At 32.8% G+C, this 26,536-nt stretch overlaps 2 long non-coding RNA genes across 2 annotated transcripts; both read left to right on the top strand.

Annotated features, from left to right (window-relative positions):
* Positions 1-11,755: 11,755 nt before the first annotated feature.
* On the top strand, positions 11,756-17,466 carry LOC126890398 (uncharacterized). The gene is made up of 2 exons (XR_007700305.1): positions 11,756-11,872; positions 17,283-17,466. It is a non-coding gene; the product is annotated as an uncharacterized LOC126890398 (long non-coding RNA).
* A 4-nt stretch (positions 17,467-17,470) lies between these two features.
* Positions 17,471-25,062, top strand: LOC126890397 (uncharacterized). Its single transcript, XR_007700304.1, has 2 exons — positions 17,471-17,647; positions 18,143-25,062. It is a non-coding gene; the product is annotated as an uncharacterized LOC126890397 (long non-coding RNA).
* The last annotated feature ends 1,474 nt before the right edge of the window (positions 25,063-26,536 follow it).

The following is a 26,536-nucleotide window of genomic DNA, read 5'->3' as shown; positions in this document are numbered from 1 at the left end:
ATTCATTTTTAGAAGAAAAACAATTCTTAACATGTTTTATTAAAAAATGATTATCCTTTATCGTTTATAAATAAGGAATTGTCCAGATTGGATCGAATGGAACAGAACAACATAGAACGGGATCCTACAATATTCACAAGAAATAATACGAGGAAAATATCAATACCATATATAAAAGGATTATCCGTGAAACTTAAAACAATAGGAAATAAATTCAACGTTTCAACAACATTCAAAACAACCAACACATTGAGATCTATTCTATCTGAAACTAAACCTAACAATGAACAAGAAAGGACAAAGAATTGTATTTATAAAATACCTTGTGAATGCGAACAGTTTTATATAAGTGAAACATCAAGACCATTAAACGTTAGAATAAGTGAACATCAATCTTATATTAAAAATAGAGAATTGGATAGATCTCAAATATGTCAACACGCATGGGATAATGAACATAGAGTTCAGTGGAGAGATTCAAGTATAGTCCTGAAAGAAACAGATAGTAAAAAGAGAAAAATCAAAGAAGCGGCTCTAATTATGCTAAACGAAACCAATTGTGTTGCAAATTCCTCGGTGGAATGCAGTAGGATCTGGATATCCATACTGAAAGAGGAAGTCAATAGAAAGAAAATACCACAATTAGTAAGTCAATAGTCGAGTTAGTACATATTTTATATTTTAGTATTACTTATATATCATTGTATTACTGATATTATTTATAATTTAAACAAAATTATAGTAAAGTCAGAATTTGGTATTAATTTTGAGAGTAAATTAAATGTAAGACCAAATACTTACGATGTCGGGATAGTATCACGAGATTTTTCCTGGTTTTCCCTCGTGATTTACTATGAGATCTCTAACGCGAGAATTTTACTGTCATCGTTGCATATGGTTGTCTTTTTAAAGACAGATCACATGCTATGATTTTTTTGTGACGGATATTCTTGAGTTGGGGTTGATTTCATGTAATCGAATGAACTATCTTTCAGTAAAGTCGTCCCAGGAACGCAACTCATAAATATTGGCAATATCATTTTAAAGTCTTCTACTTTAAAATGTGTATCATATGTATCTGAATTGCCGATATAAATGAGTCAAATTAAATAAATTATTAGAAGAATTTTTTTACTAATCAACAACATTTTTGTTTATGTTAGTAGTATTTGGTATTTTGACAACGTCACCCGATTTGGGCGTCTAAACGTTAGTAGTATTTTGTATTTTTTGGGCGTCGAAACGTTAATAAAAATCATTTTTTAATAATATTGTGGCTTATTTCCCATTATAAATAGTTAAAATTGTAAAAATGCTACAAGAAAATAGCTTCAGAACAACATCAGGTATTTATATCTATCTACGAGTTCTATTTCGTCCTTACCAATACTGATGTTCTGGTTGGGTACCAAATTCGTCATTATTTTTGTTTTCGAGATGTTTATATTTAAACCTACAATTTCTGCAGCCGCAACTAGTTCATGTACCATCACACTTGCCATACCTAGATCCTCAGCTACTATGACTGTATCTTCTGCGAAGCGTAAGTTGTTTAGGTATTCTCCATCTATTTTTATCTCAAATCTTGAAAATTATCTAAAATTTAAATACATACAAGCTAAATGCAAGGTTGTATTCACAAAAAAAACAAAAAAAAAACTTCATGGATCAACTTTGTAAATACCATCAATCAAAATACACCGCTCAGTAAAATATGGGCATTTGTTAATAAATTAGCTAACAAAAATTATCATTCTAAAACACAACCAATCTCAAAAGAGTTAATAGAAGAGTTTCTTGATAAGTTCGCCCCATCATACGTCCAAGACGAATTAAAGCAAGTAAAATCATACAATCCTAGTAAATTCAAATTACTAGAAAATCCTATAAACATCCAAGAGTTGGACGTAGCTATTAAATCAACAAAATCTACTGCACCCGGAACAGATTATATTACTTATACGATAATTAACCACCTTCCCGACATGGCTAAAAAGTACTTAATAAAAATATTTAATGAATGGCTTTTGGAAGGAAATTACATTAACAAAATGAGGGAAACAATTATATGTCTTTTTATTAAACCAAACAAAGACAAAACTCTTTCAACCTCTTATCGACCCATCTCTCTATTGTCGTGTATAACAAAAACTTTCGAAAGAATAATTAAAAATCGTCTTAACTGGACCGTCGAACACTATAATCTTTTGCCAAGTACACAATACGGATTTCGATCAGGTCTTGGTACATTAGATGCAATAAGTCACTTAACAACAGATATCCAACTCAATTTTTCTAAAAATAAATTTTTAGCGTGTTTTTTTGTAGATCTTAAAGGCGCTTACGACTGTGTTAATTTAACAATAATGCATTCAAAGTTATGCGAACTGGGGTTGTCCACAAATTTGTCGGCTAATATAGTAAATATTTTTAGCAACAGAACTTTATATATCAGAGACCATATGAATCAGTTACATGGTCCAAGAATAGCTCATACAGGATTACCACAGGGGTCCGTATTAAGCCCGATTCTCTTCAACATATTTTCAGCGAGTATACACGGCATTTTTACAGATTCCATAAAATGTATCCAGTACGCCGATGATATATGCATCTATTCCATCCGTGATTCATATGATGATTGTGTAAGGGTTCTGGAACACATCGTGAAGCTGGTGGATACCTGGACTAAAAACCATGACCTAATAATATCTCCAGAAAAATCTGCCATCATGATATTTACGAGACATAGGATACGTACGATAGTTTACACCTGTCAGGATATGATATACCAGTTGTCAATGAGTATAAATATCTTGGTATGATCTTAGACCCTAAATTACTATGGTCGAAACACGTCCAATATGTAAAAAAAAGGTGTGAAAGAGGTATAAATCTTCTAAAATGTGTCACTGGTAGAAAGTGGGGTGCCGATCCTAAAGTATCATTGATGTTCTACAGGACCTACGTGCGATCGATTCTGGATTACGGATGTATATTATACGGGTCAGCAAGCAATACGCATCTACTAAAAATAGATCGTATTCAGTTTAAAAGTTTGAGAATAACTCTGGGTGCTATGAAATCTACACCATGTCCGCTGCTGCTTGCTGAAAGTAATGAACTGCCTTTAAAAAATCGTAGAAATTTATTGGCAACCAAATATGTTCTAAAATTGAGAGCAAGAACAAGTGACTTACTGAGTATGCTGTATGAGTTATCTATTCAAAATTTAGTAAATAATTACTGGAGAATTAAAAATTCTCCACCGTTAGCGGATACTTTTCTGGAAACCAATGATTTACCGGTTACATTAGCAACAAACTATGTCAAGCCACTTTATAAATTAGATTTTGACACGATTTACAAAAAACTAAATATTATATTTCCGAAATATTCAGAATCATCTAAAATAAATAACACTTTATTGAAATCCATATTGAGTGAATACACTAATAAAACCATAATCTACACAGACGGCTCTAAACTTAACGATGGAAAGGTAGGGTCTGCAGTGTACATTCCTTCCAAAAACAAGTCATTTAAAATAAAACTTCATTCGCATTGCTATATTTACACCGCAGAAGCAGTAGCTATTGGGAAAGCTCTGGATTGGCTGGAGCACGAGGGTATACAAGATGGAGTGATTATTTCGGACTCTAAGTCAGTTCTTAGCGGACTTAATAATATTGAATTAAATCGTAAGACCTGTGAGCTGATATGTGAAATTAAACATAAAATTAGAAACAAAAATGTAACATTTATTTGGGCAAAAAGTCACAGCGGGATAAAAGGTAATGAAATAGTAGACGAGCTTGCTAAGAATTCCACGCATTCTGGTATACAAGAATATATTTTCACTGTTACGGATCTAACCAAATTTCATAATGAAAAAATAAACTATAACTGGAAAGACAGATGGAAAGTATTGGCGAATACGTCAAATAATCATTATTATAAGATTCATCCTGTGTTACCATCCTTAACAGAATTACCACATATATTTCAATATAACATAACTAAACGATCAGCTGCAACTATCGTTAGACTAAAAACTAGTCACGGTGCTGTTCCAGCTCACCTGGCTAGATTCAACATTATCGAATCAGGAAAGTGCTCATGCGATAATATTTCCCAGTGTGATATTAATCACATCCTTTTTTGGATGTTTTAAGAATAAAACGCTTTCAGATATATTTTATGAAAACCTTGTAAAAAGTAAGGTGCAACTTCCAGCAAACATAACCCATCTGCTGTCACTCAATCAGAAATCAATATTTGAACTCGTATGCAATCATCTATACGCTTCCGGATATATAATTTAGATTTGTCCGTTTCAGTTCGTAATATACCATAATTAATAACTTATAATAAGATTATATTAATACGCAAAAATCTGTGGCAAATGGACTAGTTTCCATGCCAAACATCACCATCATCATCATCATCATCATCTATTTTTATTCCCTTTGCCTTCCAATCCAAACTCTTGAAAGCATGTTCTAAGACCGTATTAAAAAGTTTAGGTGACATTGGGTCTCCTTGTCTAACCCCCCGTTCTATTTTCATGCGGTTAATGTTAGTATGTAATTTGACAATGGTTGTTGCCTGTAAGTATATTCAGTATAATAATTTTGTATACCTATAATCTAGCCTGCATTCTTTAAGCGCCTGTATACTTTGCTAAGCTTAATTGGGTCAGAGGCTTTGTGAAAATCGATAAAAACCATAACTAGAGGTCTAATGTATTCCATTACTTTCTGAATTAGGAATACTTTGTAGATGGTCATTTGTTCCGTAACTTTTTCGGAATCCTGCCGGTTCTCTTGGTTGATAAGTCTCTAACTTTCTTTCCATTCTCTTAACTATTATTCGCGTAAATAACTTATATAAATGGCTGAGAAGGCTAATCGGCCTATAATTCTCTAAATTGGCTTTGTCTCTTGCTTTGTGTAATATAATCATAGTAGCGTTGTTCCAGTCTGTTGGAATATTAGCGCTCTGAAGGCAGATATTGAAAAGTAGTTTAATTTTTTCAAGTAGTATATTTCCTCCAAATATTAGTTCTTCTTCTTCCCCATCCTTCGCCTGGGGTTTGATTATTTTTCATTTTCTTCAGAGCCTCTTTGGTTTCTGATTTTGTTGTTATCCCATGCCTGTCAGGAACTATTCAAAAATAAATAAAATAAAAGTTTAAATTTGACACCCTGTAATTCGGTTATTATCAACTTTCGTACTAAGGTCATCATCATCATCATCATAATCATCATCATCCAACCAATTCACGTCCACTACGCGACATAGGTCTCCCCCAATTGTTTCCACACTTGACGGTTTTGTGCTGATTGTTGCCAGTTTTTACTAATCCGCCTGATATCATCTGTCCATCGTGTAGGCGGCCTTCCTCTACCGCGTTTATCTTCTCTTGGTCTCCACTCCATCAGCTTTCGTGTCCATCTTGAATCTTTCAGCCTGGCGACGTGTCCTGCCCAGTTCTATTTGAGCTTGGTGATACGTTCTATAACATCTGCGATACCGGTTCTTTGTCTGAGATCTTCATTTCTTATTTTATCCCGTAGGGTTACACCCAGTATGGGTTTTTCCATACACCTTTGAGCAACCCGCATTTTCGACGCTGTTGCCTTGGTTAGAGTCAGTGTCTCTGCTCCATATGTCATTACCGGCAGCACACATTGATCAAACATTTGTCTTTTCAAATCGATCGGTATACTGTTCCTAAATATGTCTCTCAGAGCTCCGTAGGCTGCCCAGGCAAGAGTTAATCTTCTTTTTATTTCGCACGTTTGGTTATTAGTTAATTCTAATTTCATAACTCACGCAAATGTAATTTTCCACTAGTTCGACTTCTTGTTCACGTATAATCAGCTGTCCGCTAGGAATCAGATTAGTCATAAATTTAGTTTTAGAAAAGTTCATTTTCAGGCCTATTTTCCAGCAGATAGCGTCTAACTCATTTAGCATTTCCTTTACTTTTCCTAAGTCATCAGTTATAAGGGCTATGTCATCTGCAAAACGAAGATGATTTAATTTTTCTTCATCTATTGTGATTTCTTCATTGTCCCAGTTGAGCATCTTAAAGGCATATTCCAGAACAGTTATGAATAGTTTTGGCGAGAGTGTGTCGCCTCGTCTTACGCCGCGTTCTATGCTTATTTGTTTGGTTTTTCATGTAACTTGTTGCCTCTTCATAAAAATATTATAGATGAGTGTACTGTAACGATAGTCAATGCGGCATACATTTAGAGCTTCTAAAATGCTATCCAGCTCTATCGTATCAAAGGCTTTATGAAAATCCACGAATGCTAGGACAAGGGGCTTATTATATTCTATTGACTTTTCAATTAGTAAGTTTACTGCATGCAGATTGTCGTTTGTTCCAAAGATTGATCGAAATCCAGCTTGTTCTTTTGGGTGGTAAAAATCAAGCTTCTTTTCTACTCTTGATGTCACTACTTTTGTAAAGAGTTTGTATAAGTGGTTTAGCAGGCTAATGGGTCTGTAATGTTCAAGGTCTGTCTTATCTCCCTTCTTATGCAAAAGTATTGTTACTGCGTTTTTCCATTTTTCAGGTATCGACTTTTGATGAAGGCATAAGTTGAAGAGTTACACAAAAGTGTTAACAAAAGCAACTACTTACTTAGTGACGACCTACATGTTCAAATTGTTGCTCATCATTTTCGATGCAAGCGTTTACTCTTTCAAGAGTAGATTGAACAGTAGTCTCAATTTCTGCTCTGTCAATGCTTTGAATGGCGTTTCGTATTCTGTAGATCATGTTTTCTCGAGTAGTGGGCCTAGCTTCAAAAACAAGGTCTTTAATCCGTCCTCATAAAAAAAGTCTACAATAGTTAAACTTGTTGCTGTTCAATCTACTCTTGAAAGAGTAAATGCTTGCATCGAAAATGATGGACAACAATTTGAACATTTAGGTCGTCACTATATAAGTAGTTGCTTCTGTTTCTTTGTTATATTTTATAGTATTGTTTGTCTTAATCAATTAGAAGTGTCGATTGTTTTAATCAATTATATACGTTTACATCTGGAAAATGTTTCTTTGTTTTTTACATAGCACACTGCTTTTGCTTAACTTCTTTTATCGGTGACATTAACAGTTGTTCAAAATTTACACGTTTCTTAAGATATCTCGAGGTAGAAAAAAGGTATCTACATGCGGTTTTCGGTATTATGTTGAAAATTTGTTGTAATTTTGTAATACAGGATTAAAAATGCATACTTGTATTTAATATTAACCAAGGAAAACTGGATTTCCGAAAATAAAAATAACGCCTACTAGCTGGCATATTACTTATTAGGCTATTTCGAAAATAAGACAGTTACATTGAGGAAAAAGAGCTGTTTTCAACAAGACCAAGTATGCAAAGTTCTATTTAGTAGAACCCGACTTACAGCCATTTTTTCATAAAAAGGTTCCCTCTCACCCCCATTTCTTATTTGCATAGGTAGACTTAAACTTGTGAAATCAAATATGCGCAGAATTTTATGAAGAATACGATGATCGGATTTTCAGTGCCCTTTCATTAGGTACATTTTGTAAAAGTTTGATTTTTTAATTTTTGATATTCAATTACGCCCTCTAGCGGTGGACCCACAATTATGAAAATAATTTCCAGTTTTCAAAATTTCCAGTTCCAAATATGTTTTTCTCAAAGATGTACTATAAACGGTTCCTGAGATACGGCCGAGAGCCATTCTTATTGGGACACCCGGTACATAATTATCTATTATATGTATTTATTTATAGGACTCGATGCTGAGATCATTGTCCAGTCTTTAAGTTAACGGCACTGGTGAAGCCCAAATGCCAGATTGTATAACCTCGGCACCATCCAAGATATACTTGATATATTTGAATATTTCTTATGTCTGCCAGCCTTCTAGTAATGCTATTGGTCTAGCGTTTTTTATTGTCTAAGGCTGACATATCCTTTTTGGCTAAAGTAACAGGGTATGATTAGGACATAAGTGACTCAGGTATAGGGTCTTTTTAAGTACGATGAGGTGGAAATAGTCAGAACAATGTACATTAAAATTGTTTTCTTGTCCGAAGTGTTGTTCTAACTGTACAGGGTGATTGATTAGTGGGGTTATCCTCAATAGATCGGCTATAGTAATAGCATGTAATAGATAGCAAATTATGAAAGGGTTGCCAATGCGAGTCCGTTATACAATTGGATATAGTAATTGAGTCAATACTCGCAATCTTAAGTTTGTATTTTTATTAGCTGTTATAATGTAATCATGGGGGCACCGGTTTCGAGTCTTACAATATGACTCCTTAACTGCCCCATCACAAAAATATAAAGGTTTGTTATGTTATACAGGGTATGTACCAAGTTATAACCAATTGTATATGAAAATCGTAACAAGTTCAACATCCTGTATAAATAAAAATAAGCACAACAGAAATGGTTTATTGGTGCCATATTTTTTTGCTGATTCTCAAAATTTTCGAAACTGATTAATATTGCTAATTTTCTTTATACCGAATACAGGGTGAATCAGAACGCAAGTACATTATTTTCTCAGTAATGTTAAATGGAACACCCTGTCTTTTATATCACTATTAAAAAGTACCATTACCATACTTTAACATACGGATATTGGGGGAGTGCAATAAAAATGCATTATTATCAGTAAGAATTTATCATGAGCGGTCCCCTGGAAGACGACAACCTACAAAAGCAATTTTTGAAAGATTGAGGGATCGGTTTAACCGCACTGATTCAGTTAGGTATGAAAAACACGAACGAACAAAAGGTACTGTAACAGAGGAAAACGAAATAGATGTGTTGCTGGCAGTTACTAAAGATACACATACAAGTATTTGAAATATTTCCAAAGAAAAAGAACAAACTTACTACTCTGTGCAAAAAATTCTTGCAAAAAACAGAATGCACCCTTACCGCATTCAAATATACCAAGAATTAATTCAGGAAAATTTTTAAAAGAGAATATTATTTTGTAAATGGGCCTTAGATAAAATCAATCAATAGATATATTTCTTGGATAATGTCCTGTTTGGAGATGAAGCTACCTTTCATAAAAACGGTTCAGTCGTGGCTTACTTAAAATTTGGAAAAATTTAGACACCTAATTAATAATTTGCTCTGAAAAATGAAAATTTCTCGAAGACTAATAAATTTAGACATAGCGAATATTATATAAAAATTAAAGTACGGTAATGGTACTTTTCAATAGTGATATAAAATACAGGGTGTTCCATTTAAAATTACCGAGAAAATGATGTACTTGCGTTTTGACTCACCCTGTATTTGATATAAAGAAAATTAGCAACATCAATCATTTCTGAAAATTTTGACAATCAATAAAAAAATATGGCACCAACAAACCATTTCTGTTGTACTTATTTTTATTTATACAGGATGTTGAGCTTGTTACGATTTTCATATACAATTGGTTATAACTTGGTACATACCCTGTATAACTTAACAAACCTTTATATTTTTGTGATGCGGCAGTTAAGGAGATTTCGAATAAAAAATAAAATACAGGGTGTTTTATTTAAAAAAAAACATAAGTTTGGTCTATAACTAGGTTATCGAACACCCTGTAACATTCTAACTAATTTTGTAATATGAATCTCAAAGTTGTCTACAATTTTTGTTATTATTTTTTATTGCTATCTATTACTATAGCGGATCTATTGAGCTTTACCCCACTAATCAATCACCCTGTATGTTTGATTTGGAGAGGTGGTGCTAGAGCGAGCCTGTAATATTATATATTAATGAATTTACATAAAAAATAAATATTGAAATAAATCTAGGATATTCTAATAATAGGTTGCAAAAAGTTTTTAGCCAGGTGTGGCTGCCAGAACAATAGAATGAGCATGAGAAAAAGTTAACCTAGTATGATTAGGAGTATGATATGAGCTGGGTATGAGATATACAGTATTAAGCGTCAAGATTTAAGGGCGCTTGAATTAAGTTTTGTGGGAAAGAACATATAATTGCGGGAAGAAGAAGTAAACATACATTATCTATTGGAAATGGAGAATTAAGAGGACATTCGATGGCTGCTCAAATTAAGATGTGGAGTTCTGTATTTGAATGATCGACATGGGAGTCAATTCTCGAGAATGATCGTTCCCTGAGCGTACACGCTCACGAACGAATGAAATTGAACGTATAGTTCCGGCAATGTTAATTCTCGAGGATATTTTTAACTACTCGCTCCGATGAACGTATTCGCTCATTTTAACAGATCTATAGATTTGGCATCGTGGTAAATATTATTGGAAAGTTTGTGTTCCATGTGATAAAACTGTTTCGGTGTTTATTTAAAACCTGATTTGTCACATTCATTCATCAATATTGAAATATATTACATTTATGAAAGTGGAAAATGATTTCAGTTTAATAATTAGTAAAAGTCAGTAAATTTTCAATTTATTTCTTTAATAGTGAAAATAATTCATAATAATATAACAGTAGGCTAATTAAATCTTATTCTACTAATTCAGGGTCAATTCTCAGGTAATACATTGTGGTATATTATAAATAAATTCTGACCTAATAGGTAAAATGACCTTGATCTTAAAAAAATATTTCGTGGCACATTTTGGTAGTTGTATTGATTCTAAATAAGTTCATCATGTGTAGCGCCTGGATAACGTGTATTTATATTCATTATCTTATAATTACTACATATATCTAAAAATAACTTATTTACTGTACCAATCAATTTTTGAAAGAATGTAAAATTACCAGGAATCTAACTTAATCTATCATAAAAATGTCTTTCGCGGCCACTAAAACTTTCTTCCACTAAAATTTCAGCTTCCCTCACAACACTCATCATATTTTCTAATATCAAATCTTCCACATTCATTTTCCCAAAATCTTATTTACAACAAAAAACAGAGTTGAGGTTAAGAAGAACGCCGTTACTATTGTCGAACGTATGATAAAGACCACTCGTTGTCGAACGATCACTTTGAGCGAAGATTTCGAACGAATCGTTCAAGATTAATTCCTCCAGAATTGCATTTTTTAGAAACGTTCGCTCATTACGTCACGAACGTACCTATACGTTCAGCGAACGATGGTTCTCGAGAACTGACTCCCTGGTGGAAATGATGAAAGGAAATTTTGCTTAATATATTTTTATAACGCGAAGGAAAGGAAAGATGTGAGACATATCTTGTCGGTAATGAGACAGTTAAAGTGGTTGAGTAGACATGACCCTAGTAGATTGGAAGTAGTTATTAGTATGAGACAGGGATTGGATGAGGTAGCAAGTTACTGTCGGAAGGTATGGCCATATTGGTATGAGTTAGCGAGCCTGTTTAACATGTCATTACACGCCCATATATTGATACATCTAAAATAAAACCTTTTTATATTGCACCAAATCTATGAGAAAATATTATAAATAAATGCAAAAACTGCGAGATATGTATAAAAACAAAACAAGATTAAATAGAAAATATGGCTTTATGTCGCAATTAGGCCCAGCTACAAAATCCTTTCAAATAATGACACTGGACACTTTGTAACGGTCACGTTACTAACTTAACTCTTTAATTATTTTTATAATTATTTTCCCTCGCTCTCCCAGTTAAATTCTCTAATTTCTCGTATAGGACCACTGACGTGACGTCATACCTCGGTGATGGAACGTACTTCACCTATCGAGAATTATTTCGCGTTCTGTGAGTTTGACGTCGTACTCTTGGAAGGAGAGACGAATGTTCGACTTCTGTATGAGCTTTCGTAACGTTCGGTTGTGTGACAGTTCAGTGTGGAAGTGATAATTCAAAAAAAAACGCAGGCGACAAAAACAAAATAGGAACTACATAATAGAGGTAACTAACAAATTTCCTATCTGTTGAATTCCTAAATTTCCTGTACTTTCTTTGAATAAAATAAATTATACATTATCTAGTTAGGTAAAAAAGAGACAGCTTTGCATTACACGGTTAATTATGGGGGATACTACCGGGGGGGCTAACCCCCCCGGTGATGAGGAGATGTTAGATAATATAGAAAACACTGAAAATAATAGTAGTTTAAAGAATACACCATTACTTGATAGCAATGCTAATTCAATCACTAATAATAACAATGAAATAAAAAAAGGAAAAAAAACATTTCTATTATCAGTACACTGATACCGGTCCCTTTGAGGTATTTATGGAGTCAAAAGGCGATAACGTCGGTAATTATAGTTTTTTGAAATTAGCAAAATACATAAATGACAAAAAAATCGAGAATGTACTTAAACTTAGCAAAAAAGGAAAAAACCGAATTAGCGTTGCTTTCAAGAAATGGGAGGATGCTAATAAATTTGTTTTAAATGACGTGGTCAGAAATGATGGATATGAATTGTTTATTCCGGCAAATAACGTAACATGTAGGGGAGTCGTTAATAATGTAGATACTAGTATATCGGATGCAGATCTAATCAAATTTTCGGGATTGGCTTCGGCCAACATTAAAGTACTAGAAATAAGACGATTTAAACGGAAGTCTAAATATGACACGGAGAAATATATTGATACAGAAACGGTCGCATTTACCTTTTCGGGAAAAGTAATCCCGAAGGAAGTGAATATATATGGGATCCCTTTTAGGGTAAAACCATACATGATACCAGTGGTTCAATGTTATCGGTGTTTTCTTTTTGGACACACAAAAAATCTTTGTAGAGGGGGAGAAAAATGCAAAAACTGCGCGGAAAAAATACATGAAGGGGATTGTTCGATGAAATGTTTACATTGTAATAGCAGCTTTCATATAAGTACCTATGAGGAGTGTCCAGAGTATGTGAGACAGCGGAATATTAAGGCTGTCATGTCTCTGGACAATCTTTCATACTACGAGGCATGCGAGAGATTTCCTTATGTTTCTACTAGAAAATCGCAAGAGAATAATATATTCAGAATGAGCCAGGAGGAATTCCCAACATTACATAAAACTCAAATAAATAATTTAGAGACAATTCCCATCAATATGCGATGGATAGAAAATGTAAAGAGTAACCCTGAACACCTGTTTAGTAGAAAAATGGAGAATAACTCAAACAAAAATAAAAGAAAGGCTAATGAAACAAATAAGACATACAATAAAGAAGTACACAATCAATATTTATTATCTCCAAATGGGAGAAGCGAAGAGAGAGCTCGTGCAGTAAACAATGAGACTCCTGGATGTTCCCGTACAGAGCAACTAGAGAGGGACACAGAAAAAACACTGAATGCGATATTAAAAAAACTAGATTGGAAACATAAGGAACATATAATCAATTACTTGAACCAGCTATTTATACATGAAAGCTCATCGAACCAAAAGTTGCTAGATTTAGATGGATATCAAGAATCCACTTATTATCCAATGGAACATAAAAAGTTTAAGCAGTAACTATAACAGTCTGAAATATTTCATAAGCGAACATAGACCCAAATTAATTCTATTAAATGAAACTTGGCTAAAAAATAATCATCACTTCTATCTAAGAGGATATGAAATACATAGGTTGGATCGAGGGGATGGTTATGGTGGCCTAGCTACTGTGGTTCATAATAGTCTGGATCACAAAATAGTATATAGGTATAATAATAATGTTAGTAAAATTCAAATTTTAGCAATAAAAATAATAGATTGGGACATTACAGTTATTAACATTTATATCCATCCTAGGGCAAAAATAAATTTAAATAGTTGGGTTGGACGCATAAATAAAATCAGGGGAAATAAAATTTTAATGGGGGATATGAATGCACATAATGCACTTTGGGGAAGTCAAGTGTCTGTTAATGTTAATGGAAGAATAATTGCTGAATCCTTAGAGGATTTGGATCTAGTTTGCTGCAATGATGGGAGACCCACGCGGATTACCCTACCTGGACAGAATGCCTCAGCGGTAGACCTAACACTAATTTCCTCGGAAATTGCAAATATATGCCAATGGGATGTGTTAGAGGATTCTGGAGGCAGTGATCATTTTCCAACTTCTTGCAAAATCGCAATTGTAAATGAAAATATAGTAACACAAAAAAGTCATAAAAGAAATACAAAGAATGTCAATTGGGAGAATTATGCTTCAAAAATGGAAGACTTGATGAAGAATGGGTGTGAAGACTATAATTCATTTACACAAATTATGGAAATGGTGAGTGATGAGGAAATACCTCTCTTGAAAACAGAAAAATCTATAAGAAAAAAGAAAAGCCCTCCCTGGTGGGATAAGGAATGCTCTAATTTAATAAAAACAAGAAAAGAAAAAATTAAAAAATATAAGGAAGAAGCAAGCAATGAAAATTATATTGAAATCAAAAAAATATTTGCATACAGTAAAAAAATATTTAAAACAAAAAAAAGAAATAGCTTCAAAAGCTTTTGCAATGGATTGACAAGGGACACTCCTCTATCTGAAATATGGCGAACAGTTAAGCTATTCTCCACATATCAAAATGCTGTAATCCCTGCTAAACTTCCCAACAAAAACATAGCTCAGAACATATTAAATAATTTGGCAATTGACATAACAGATCCTGAGTTCATGGTTACCCTAACTAACGAGGATGTGGAGGACATTTCAAGGCAAGAAATAATAAGTGTCATAAATAAAAAGGATAAGGCTACTGGCTTAGATCTTGTAACATATAGCATGATAAACAGACTTCCCCTGGTGGCGCTAGATACATTGTCAAAAATATTTAATCAAATAGTTAAAAGAAACACAGGTTTTCCACAAGAATGGAAAAACACCCTTGTCATTCCCTTTTTAAAACCCAATAGAGACCCTTTATGTGAGGATAATTATAGAAACATAGCTCTAGAGTCATGTGTAGGCAAAATTTTGCAAAATATAATTAAATTAAGAATAGAACAAATAACGGAAAAAAAATCGATACTAAGCCCTAAGCAGTTAGGTTTCAGAAGAAACAAAGGGTGCAACGATAACTTAGCTTTAACAATTAATTATATTAGAACGGGATTTAGTAAAAATTTAAATACAATTGGAATTTTTTTGGATATCAGTAGGGCATATGATACAGTCAATATATATTTGCTATATAAATACTTATTAAAGTATGACATCCCAATAACTTATGCAAACTTGATCTTGCAATTTTTGCTCAACAGAAATATCTACGTTAAAGACAAATCAAATAATATATTAGGCCCAATGCAAGCATCCACTGGATTGCCTCAAGGGTCTCCACTCAGTCCAATATTATTTAATCTCTATACTAGATCCCTACATGATTTAATAAACCATGAGATGGAGTGTTTTCAATATGCAGATGATTTTGTAATTCTGGTGCAAGGATCTGATATATACAAGCTAATTAATTCCTTAAATACCCATATAATAAATTTACAGGAGTGGTTTGAGAAACACAACTTTAAAATTTCAGCACACAAATCAAAAGCAATAATATTTAGAAAAAGAAGTCAGGCTTATAACTTCCCACATTTGATATATCAAAATATGGAAATTCCATGGAAAAATGAAATAAAGTATCTGGGATTTCATTTACAGTGCAATTTGAATATGACAATTCAAATTAACGACATGATAACTAAAGCAAACAAAGGAATAAATGTCATGAGAGCAATTTGTGGTACAAAATGGGGAGCTGACCCGAACATTCTTTTGAGTTTATACAAAGGAATAGTTAGATCTCATTTAGATTACGCAGCCAATCTTTTAAACCCCTGCAGTAAAAGTTTGATGATGAGGTTGGAACAAGTACAGAATGTTGCCTTGAGAATCGTAACGGGTTGTCTACGTTCTACACCCATCTTAATATTGCAAGCAGAATGTTCAGTAACAACGTTACAAGTTAGAAGGGAGATACTAGCACATAAATATATACTCAAACAAATGCCGGAAAAAAACAATATCATAGTAAAGAGTCTAAATAAGCTAAACGAAGCAATAAATGCAAACAATAGATTCTGGAGGAACAAGGTCATACCTGATTACTCACTAGCATATACAAATATACTCAAAAAAACAAAAAACATAATTAGATATAAAATCAATCCTATATATGAGGTAGAAAGAAAAACTCTTCTATACCCCATTACAATTAAAAGTCTAGAATTTGAAAAATATGAAATTGAATCGAACGAAAGGTTCATAGCTAAATATGGTGGAATATATAATAATCATACCCACGTATATACAGATGGATCAATAGACCCACAAACAAATCAATCGGGATTTGGAATTTACATCCCAAGCATCAATTATAAATATTCGTCACGACTCCATAACTACACACAAATCTGCACAACTGAAATAATAGCGGTATACAAAGCCATGTCGGTATGTATTGAAAAGGAAATCATGAAAGCAGTGATCTTTGTAGATTCAAAAAGTGCCTTATCCAAAATATCTAGTCACAAATGGGACCAAATGGATTATGTAACTATAATGACCAAAAAACTACTGGTAGATGCAAATAATATGGGATTTTCAATAGGATTAGAATGGGTACCGGGACATCAGGGGATTAAAGGCAACGAGGTGGCAGATAGCTTGGCCAATATTGGGAGAGAATTAAGAGTACCATATGATGTAAAAAACATCAGCACAGATATCTTTTGTGTTACAAAAAAGAACATCTTAACTCAATTTTACAATAACTGGTATTCCCAAATTAAAGGTAAATATCCGGACTATTATGGACTGCAGGATAGTTTCCCTATAAAACCTTGGTATAACAAATGTGGATATTTGGGTAGGAACAATATTACTAACCTTAATCGTTTACGAAGTGGACATTGCAAAACTCCTTGTTATCTCCACAAAATAGGCAAAACGGAAACACCGATATGCGAATGCGGTACTATGGGAACATTGGTACACATCATCTTTGAGTGCCCCATAAATAAACATAAAGATATGGATTTGTATCTAGAACTAATAAAAGCTGGAACAGACAGTCCAATATCTTTACAGAGCATTTTATATAAACCCTCGAATAAAGTTATTAAGATAATCAATAAATTTATCAAATTTTTTCAAGTAGATCTATAGAATTTTGAAAAAATAATAATAATAACAATAACAATAAATAAATACTTCAGAAAATACAGGGAATCTCCTAAAATGTCAAAAATTATATTTGTATCCTTAAAATCCTTAATCCTAACCGAAGGTAGCCAGCCCTAAACCTATGTGAAAATGTTTGGAAGCTACCCCCAAACGAGAAAAGTCTTAAGTTAACCTTAAATGTTGTAACACTTTTCCCCCTCTAGCTACAGAAAAACAAGAAGAAGGACAAGGACCACATAGGACCAAAAAAAAAAAAAATAGATCTGAAGTTGACAGGACACCTGGTTGTGCATTGCCTTGAGCAAGACGCGCATAACCAATAACATGTACTGGGTAAATGATTAAAAAAAAATCGAAACCCAAAAAAAAGGAAGAAGAAGAAGAAGAGAGACGAATGTTCATCACTTGACTGGTGGCTGTAGGTGAAGTTGGTTGCTACCATAGAATATTAGAATGGCGGTTGGTTTTTTATTTTATAACATCAGTGAAAAGTGAAAAAGTTACCACAAATGGTTTTCTACAGTAGGGAGGCATGTGGGTAGAACAACCCCTCTTGGAAAAATCACCGGTAATAAAATCCTTTTTATAATATTTTTTTTTGTTAGCCTTGAATATTAAAATATTAGTCCCATTGTTAAAATTTCTTAGTCAACTCATTATTTGGATTTTATGTAGATTATTTCGATTATTAAGTATTCATTCAAAGAAAATTATACATTAATATTTTTTTTGGTTAGACATAACCAAACATATGCAGTCCTCAAATTAATATTGGAAATAAGTATCATTTCTCTGTAGGTTTTTGAACATCCAATATTTTATAAATTCAATATTTTTACAGATATTTCCTTAAATTAATCATATTCAAATTACAAATTCCATGTCATTTGTTCATGTATTCACACCCAAAATAGTTCAAGGTTACTTGAGATTGGTTTTTGTTACATTTTTAATGGTCGGTTTTTCTATACTATTGCTTCTAAAAAGTTCCTCAATTATTTCTTCTTCCCTTTACTTTTTGCTCATGTTTGAAATGAGAAATAAAACTGGGAATATTTTTTAGCCATTTTGGAGTAACCACATGGTGAACTCATAGCCCTTCGACACCTAGGGAAACCACTACAGCCACAGTCAAGTCACCATGGGAATATGTCGATTTGGGAGCAAGCGATGGGACATTCCAGTCCCACTTTTGTCATCTTTACACCGGTATCTACGGGAAACATGGTTCAGCACCTCCTCTGGTGCTAATTTTATGGGTTGCAGCATCAGACTTCACCTTGAGGTCGTCCGATGAAGGGATTGGTTTGGGAACATTTAGTGTTGTGCTTTAAGTAACTATGGGTTTTTAAGTTTCAGACATTTGGTTTAATGAAATATGTTTTTTTTTCCAGATTTAGTTTACCTCTGGTTTTTTTTATATAACATATTTGTATATTATGGTATTAAGTTCCCAAACTCATGTATAAACCTGCGGTATCGTATGTTGAGCTCGGCATATTTGCCAAAAAGGTATTAGGTTTCATATTTTATTGGTAATTTAGACGATTTTATGTCATTATATAAATTTAGGTTGTATTATTTGCTTGTTTCCCAAATATTTTTTTGTTATTCGCTTTATTCCATTTGTTCGGATAATTTAGGTCATCGTCAGTATTTATCTCAACTTCATTTCTATTTCATTCATTGTACTTTTAACTTACTTACTTCATTAGTGTATTTTCCCTTAGTGAGGCTTGGGCCTATTTAGTTGTATTATTTTCATCGTTGTCAGTTTCATTTAGTTGTACGTAGCAAGCGTACTATGACCATTTGGTAGAAGACTCATGTAAGTTGTACCCTATATGTAAGCAAGAGGTATCAAATTTTGTAAAAGATAACATTAGTGTTGTTGTATTGTATAATATCCTCTTTAAAATATAACATATGTCATGTTAGAGTCACAGCATAATATGAACTTGCTTAACTCAGAGATTGTTAAAAATCTGGTAGTTAATTTTAATAAATGTTTATTTATTTTGTATATCATTTATTTTTATTATTCCTTTATGTTCATTATTACAGGTTTGATATATCTAATATTTGACAGCAGTATAAGATACCTGGGAAAATGATCGAAGATCATTTTCATGGCGCCCATGATTTGTTAGATTTATTTATCTTGTTCGTCTTTAGAAATTATTCATCTTCATTCCTCTTCAGTACATTATTCTTATTTTATTATTTCATCTTTTAGTCATTATTACTATCTACATAGAGCTACTGTTCTTCGACAGGCATGCAAACGAGCCGTATCCATCCTTGAGTGTCAAGTTGCTCTCTTGCATCTATAGCTAGCCAACTCTATTCAGTTTGCCTCTGTCTCTTCCCACTTTACTTCTATCCCTTCTAATCCCCCTTTCTTAAGTACAACTTTAGTAGTATTTTTTATTTTTTCTTACTTCGGCTTCTCAACGTAGAAGTCACTGCATCCTTTTCTTTACACACCCCACTCTGTTTTCATTTTTATACCAGTTCTTTTCTTTAGTCTTTTTTTTCCTTACTTCTGTTGGAGTATATCTTTTTACTTTCACTCCAACAGAAGTTTTCTTCTTTTTGTTACACTGGCTGCCCAATGCGTGGTGCCAACCGTTTTATGGTTCTAAGACAGTAGTTCTTTTAGTTCATTTTTCTTTTATTGGAATTTTCTGTTTTATTAACTTTTGATATCTTTGTATACATGTTACTTCTGATTTATTTTTGGTCTTTAAATTTTTATTAATACTAAACAGGTAGACTTATACTGCTTTTGGTTTTGGTTAGTTTATTTTTGATACCTCAGTTTCAGTTATAGTGGTACAGCTCATATTTTAGTTTGAATTTTGTATTTTTATTGGAAACTTATTTGTGTATTTAGACTGAGTATACATATCTGACATATGTTCTTTTATTATGGATTTTTAGTCCTTCTACCAATGGTAGTATGTTTGCACGTACAATTAATTATTGACTATATGCATTTTTTTTCTAGTATGGTTATATTTTATACATAACTAGAAATCATTTTCAGTATTTAGGTATTTTATTTACGCTATTGATTTGATTATTTTTATATATTTGCTGGCATTTTTTATTTGTTGGTGTGTCGCTAATATTTTCTCCATATGTATATTTGTCTTACAAACTTTAGATTATATTTTATATTTGTTATTTTTGATATTTGGATTGTTTGGTAAGACAGGCACACACCACAAAGCAATATCAGTCCAGAACATTAGCGTCTATAATACATGATACGTTGAATTCGCATGGTTCGGATGATTACAGATGTTCATCCATAATTTATGTTCTTTAATTGGTAGTGTTAAACATAACAATTATAATTATTGTATGGTAAAGTAGTTCCATTATCCATCTCAGCTTCTAGTTTTGTTAATTTTGACAATAATATTATATCAGTGTGGGTACCATAATGTACTTAATGCTTTTATAAATCAGATACTTTAGGTTGAGATTCAAATATAAATTCTTTATTAGTTAGGAAACATTGATACTATTTTTCTATTAAGTTGTAGAACAATCTTCAGAAGAAGATTGCCTTGAAACAGAGTTGTTCAAGCTAATCTCTTCTTCTGTTTGTCTTTAGCTTATTAGCTCAATCTTTAGTATGGTTATAAATTTTAGTCCAATATTTTTTTTTATCATCTGATAATGCAGGTACCCACATATATTGCTTGATTTCATCTTTGGCTTAGTTTTGATGACTTTTATTTATTACTTATTAATTTAATTATTATGTAGTACTTTATGTATGAGTTTATTTTTTTTTGGTATTAGGTATGGTGCATTTTAATTATTATTATGAGTCAATATTATTAATTGCTAATCCTGTCAGTAGGATTATCCAATTAATAAAAACTTCACTTGTATTTTTGTCTAGTTTTTGCACACCTAACCCTTAAGTTAGAAGGGTTGTTGATTATTATATATTTATATATATTTGGATAGGTGAACTCATACAAGTACTCTTGTTTAATATGGATATTATTATGGAACTATGTTGCACTACCATATCTCAGGTTATATTATTTTGAATATTTGATTACTGACTAATTTTTTATCATATTTATATCTTGTTATTGCATTTGCCATATTGGAAAGATGTGGTTGTTAATTTGTTATTGGGTTACTCTATTGACATTTGTCACAGATTTCTTAAGTACATTATAATAATTCAGACCCTTATTTCCTATACATTATGATTCTGGAATTAGTTTGGAATTTTGATGTAAGTATGTGTGAATTCTTAAGTCTTTCATATTATTTCCTCTAAGAATTAGTCTGTGTGTACTAGGATTTAGTGAATACGTGGGTTCGAAGTTGTTGTTCGGTACGTGGCCAGTGCTGTTCGATTAAATTTCGTAATCTATGTCTTTCATGGCTGAGTATGCAGATGTTTATTTATCATAATATTTCTGGTCAGCAAATGACGGGCCCATTTCCTAACCATTCTAGTGTTATTCCCATTATTCCAGTTACATTTTTACCATTTGATAGGGAAGTGTTTAGTTTATATTATGTCTCGTACTTCATAGTATGTCTGTTGCTGACTATCCCTATACATAGTAGATCCCTTAATTTAGTATTTGAGGTGTTTAGACAAATGAGTTGTTCATTTGAGTATATTCCCATTTCTTTCCTTAGGCATTAGTTTTGTTATTTAGATTTTGGAACATTTCCTGAATAATTCCATGTATGTGAGAATGCATGAATCTGCAGTTTTATTTAAAACTTGTTGCTCGTTCTCGTCAATTTTTTTTTCTTATCACTTATCCTATTTTTTTTTCCTATCACCTATCACATATTTTTTTTGCCTATCACTTATCATAGTGTCATAGAACTTATGAGTTCATCATGTATTCTTTTTCTTTCTTACTTATTCTTACATTATTGGTACTTTATCTACGTCTGGTTATTCTCACATATCTGTTGTAGCAACATGCTATAGTTCGCGAATACCAGCACGAATTAGTTTATGTAGTTTCTATAATATTTTAGTCAATACACATTAGGTATTTATCTTACTTTTGATTTAGTTAGGTTACATCTCTGTTACTTAGTCTGTTAGCAATATTTATTCTGACTTATTTTGATTACTTAGTTTGGATAGGTTCATATTACCGGATGAGGGTGTATGTAGACCTAATTTATTTATTTTGTTCAGTATTAGTTACCATTGGATCCAATAATTTAGTATATTTAGTATTAGTAAGAATTGGTCCATAAATTTGCCTGATCGTTCTTCTTTGGATATACTCCTATATAAATCTGGTGTCCATTGATAGTCCGATTCTGGATAAGTGTCCGATTCTTCATTTATTTTGTGTATTTGGTTGGATAGGTTCGTATTACCGGATGTGGGTGTACGTAGACCTGATCTGTTTATGTGGTTTAGTATTGGTGTGAATTGGTCCATAAATTTGCCTGGTCGTTCTTCTTTGGATATGCCTTTTATGAATCTGGTGTCCACTGATAGTCCGACTTTGGATTAAGTGTCCGATTCCACATCTATTTTGGTTATTGAGTTTTGGATTCCTTTGGTATGTTTATTATTGGTATTATTTGACATTAGTGAGAGTTGTTCCATAAATCTTCCTGATTGTTCTTCTCTGGATATACTATTATGAATCTGGTGTCCATTGTTAGTTCAATTTTGGATTAAGTGTTCAATTCTTTACTTATTTTAGTTACTGATTTTTTTTATTCACTTTGGTACATTTACTTTTGATATGGTTCGAATTGGCTCACACCTTTCCTGGTTGTTCCGTCCTTGGATATATCCTTTATAAATCTGATGTCCATGGATAGCTCAATTTTGGTTTTAGTGCCCAATTCGACACTTAGTTATTAGTATGAACTTTAGTACAATATTTAGTTTGTTTGGTTTTTGAAGCAATTCATTAATATTGGTAACAGAGAGTAACATAGTAACATTTTAGCATGAGTTTGAGTCATATATTTTTTTATTTCTTTTTCCTTGAACCTTAGTTTGTTCTTATTAGGTAATCTTGCGAATCAACGTGGATTGTTAGACTATTGTAAATTTAGTTGTTAATATTTTGAAGTTAAAAAAAAAAAAAATTTTTGAGAAAATTTTTTTTCCCGAGTAGAAGGGGATTGTAACGGTCACGTTACTAACTTAACTCTTTAATTATTTTTATAATTATTTTCCCTCGCTCTCCCAGTTAAATTCTCTAATTTCTCGTATAGGACCACTGACGTGACGTCATACCTCGGTGATGGAACGTACTTCACCTATCGAGAATTATTTCGCGTTATGTGAGTTTGACGTCGTATTCTTGGAAGGAGAGACGAATGTTCATCACTTGACTGGTGGCTGTAGGTGAAGTTGGTTGCTACCATAGAATATTAGAATGGCGGTTGGTTTTTTATTTTATAACATCAGTGAAAAGTGAAAAAGTTACCACAAATGGTTTTCTACAGTAGGGAGGCATGTGGGTAGAACAACCCCTCTTGGAAAAATCACCGGTAATAAAATCCTTTTTATAATATTTTTTTTTGTTAGCCTTGAATATTAAAATATTAGTCCCATTGTTAAAATTTCTTAGTCAACTCATTATTTGGATTTTATGTAGATTATTTCGATTATTAAGTATTCATTCAAAGAAAATTATACATTAATATTTTTTTTGGTTAGACATAACCAAACATATGCAGTCCTCAAATTAATATTGGAAATAAGTATCATTTCTCTGTAGGTTTTTGAACATCCAATATTTTATAAATTCAATATTTTTACAGATATTTCCTTAAATTAATCATATTCAAATTACAAATTCCATGTCATTTGTTCATGTATTCACACCCAAAATAGTTCAAGGTTACTTGAGATTGGTTTTTGTTACATTTTTAATGGTCGGTTTTTCTATACTATTGCTTCTAAAAAGTTCCTCAATTATTTCTTCTTCCCTTTACTTTTTGCTCATGTTTGAAATGAGAAATAAAACTGGGAATATTTTTTAGCCATTTTGGAGTAACCACATGGTGAACTCATAGCCCTTCGACACCTAGGGAAACCACTACAGCCACAGTCAAGTCACCATGGGAATATGTCGATTTGGGAGCAAGCGATGGGACATTCCAGTCCCACTTTTGTCATCTTTACACCGGTATCTACGGGAAACATGGTTCAGCACCTCCTCTGGTGCTAATTTTATGGGTTGCAGCATCAGACTTCACCTTGAGGTCGTCCGATGAAGGGATTGGTTTGGGAACATTTAGTGTTGTGCTTTAAGTAACTATGGGTTTTTAAGTTTCAGACATTTGGTTTAATGAAATATGTTTTTTTTTCCAGATTTAGTTTACCTCTGGTTTTTTTTATATAACATATTTGTATATTATGGTATTAAGTTCCCAAACTCATGTATAAACCTGCGGTATCGTATGTTGAGCTCGGCATATTTGCCAAAAAGGTATTAGGTTTCATATTTTATTGGTAATTTAGACGATTTTATGTCATTATATAAATTTAGGTTGTATTATTTGCTTGTTTCCCAAATATTTTTTTGTTATTCGCTTTATTCCATTTGTTCGGATAATTTAGGTCATCGTCAGTATTTATCTCAACTTCATTTCTATTTCATTCATTGTACTTTTAACTTACTTACTTCATTAGTGTATTTTCCCTTAGTGAGGCTTGGGCCTATTTAGTTGTATTATTTTCATCGTTGTCAGTTTCATTTAGTTGTACGTAGCAAGCGTACTATGACCATTTGGTAGAAGACTCATGTAAGTTGTACCCTATATGTAAGCAAGAGGTATCAAATTTTGTAAAAGATAACATTAGTGTTGTTGTATTGTATAATATCCTCTTTAAAATATAACATATGTCATGTTAGAGTCACAGCATAATATGAACTTGCTTAACTCAGAGATTGTTAAAAATCTGGTAGTTAATTTTAATAAATGTTTATTTATTTTGTATATCATTTATTTTTATTATTCCTTTATGTTCATTATTACAGGTTTGATATATCTAATATTTGACAGCAGTATAAGATACCTGGGAAAATGATCGAAGATCATTTTCATGGCGCCCATGATTTGTTAGATTTATTTATCTTGTTCGTCTTTAGAAATTATTCATCTTCATTCCTCTTCAGTACATTATTCTTATTTTATTATTTCATCTTTTAGTCATTATTACTATCTACATAGAGCTACTGTTCTTCGACAGGCATGCAAACGAGCCGTATCCATCCTTGAGTGTCAAGTTGCTCTCTTGCATCTATAGCTAGCCAACTCTATTCAGTTTGCCTCTGTCTCTTCCCACTTTACTTCTATCCCTTCTAATCCCCCTTTCTTAAGTACAACTTTAGTAGTATTTTTTATTTTTTCTTACTTCGGCTTCTCAACGTAGAAGTCACTGCATCCTTTTCTTTACACACCCCACTCTGTCTTCATTTTTATACCAGTTCTTTTCTTTAGTCTTTTTTTTCCTTACTTCTGTTGGAGTACATCTTTTTACTTTCACTCCAACAGAAGTTTTCTTATTTTTGTTACTCTTTACACAGCCCACCTCTCTACATCTATGTCCCATTAGTTATTTTTTTTCATTACTTCTGTTGGAGTATATCACTCCAACAGAAGTTCATTTTTGTTACAACTTGTGAGCGGCCGTAGCGTAACGGCATAATCGCTGGCCTCATACGCCAGGGCACGTGGGTTCGAACCCTGCCAAAGACAAACAATTTTTCATTTCTAAAAATAATACGAGCCGTCTCACCGTGCCTCGGAGAGCACGTTAAGCCGTCGGTCCCTCTGGGCTAGTGTACATCGACACAAGTTACCTGAAACAGGGTTAAAGATGTAAATGGCGCCGGAAAAATCCGAAAGGATCTTCCCGGCAAAACTGCCATAAGATATTATTATATATATTATTATTATCCAGATTTAGCCATACGGCTCACACTCCCTCTAAGGAGACAATTGACTCATCCCAGATACCTACGGTATCAAAAGGATTGAGCTCTGGTGGGACTTTTTTCGTGTTATCGAGCCCTAGGTGACTTGGTATGCAGGTGTATCTCCCAAAAATTTTCGTACATATCTGGCCGTTGCGAGTAGTGCTGCTTTCTGCATGGTCTTATAAAGCTGTTCATTAAGACCCAGCTTTTTTATGCTTTCGAGGAGGGTCTTCGGAATGACTCCAGTAGTAGACATAGTAATCGGTATCGTCTGGGTACTTTGCATTCTCCATTGTCTCCGTATTTGAATTTCCAGATCTCTGTACTTGGCGATCATTTCAGTAAATTTAGTACGTAGATTATTGTTGTTAGGAATCGCCACATCAATAAGGGTTGTTTTTCTCGATAATTTATTGACTAATACGAGGTCTGGTCTATTATACGCCACTGTTTGTTCTGTGAGCACAGTGCGGTCCCAGTATAGCTTGTAG

This window comes from Diabrotica virgifera, chromosome 8 (genome assembly GCF_917563875.1).
Source record: "Diabrotica virgifera virgifera chromosome 8, PGI_DIABVI_V3a".
NCBI classification, from domain to species: domain Eukaryota; kingdom Metazoa; phylum Arthropoda; class Insecta; order Coleoptera; family Chrysomelidae; genus Diabrotica; species Diabrotica virgifera.
The sequence above is the reverse complement of the archived record's forward strand: the minus strand, read 5'-3'. Positions and strand labels throughout refer to the sequence as shown.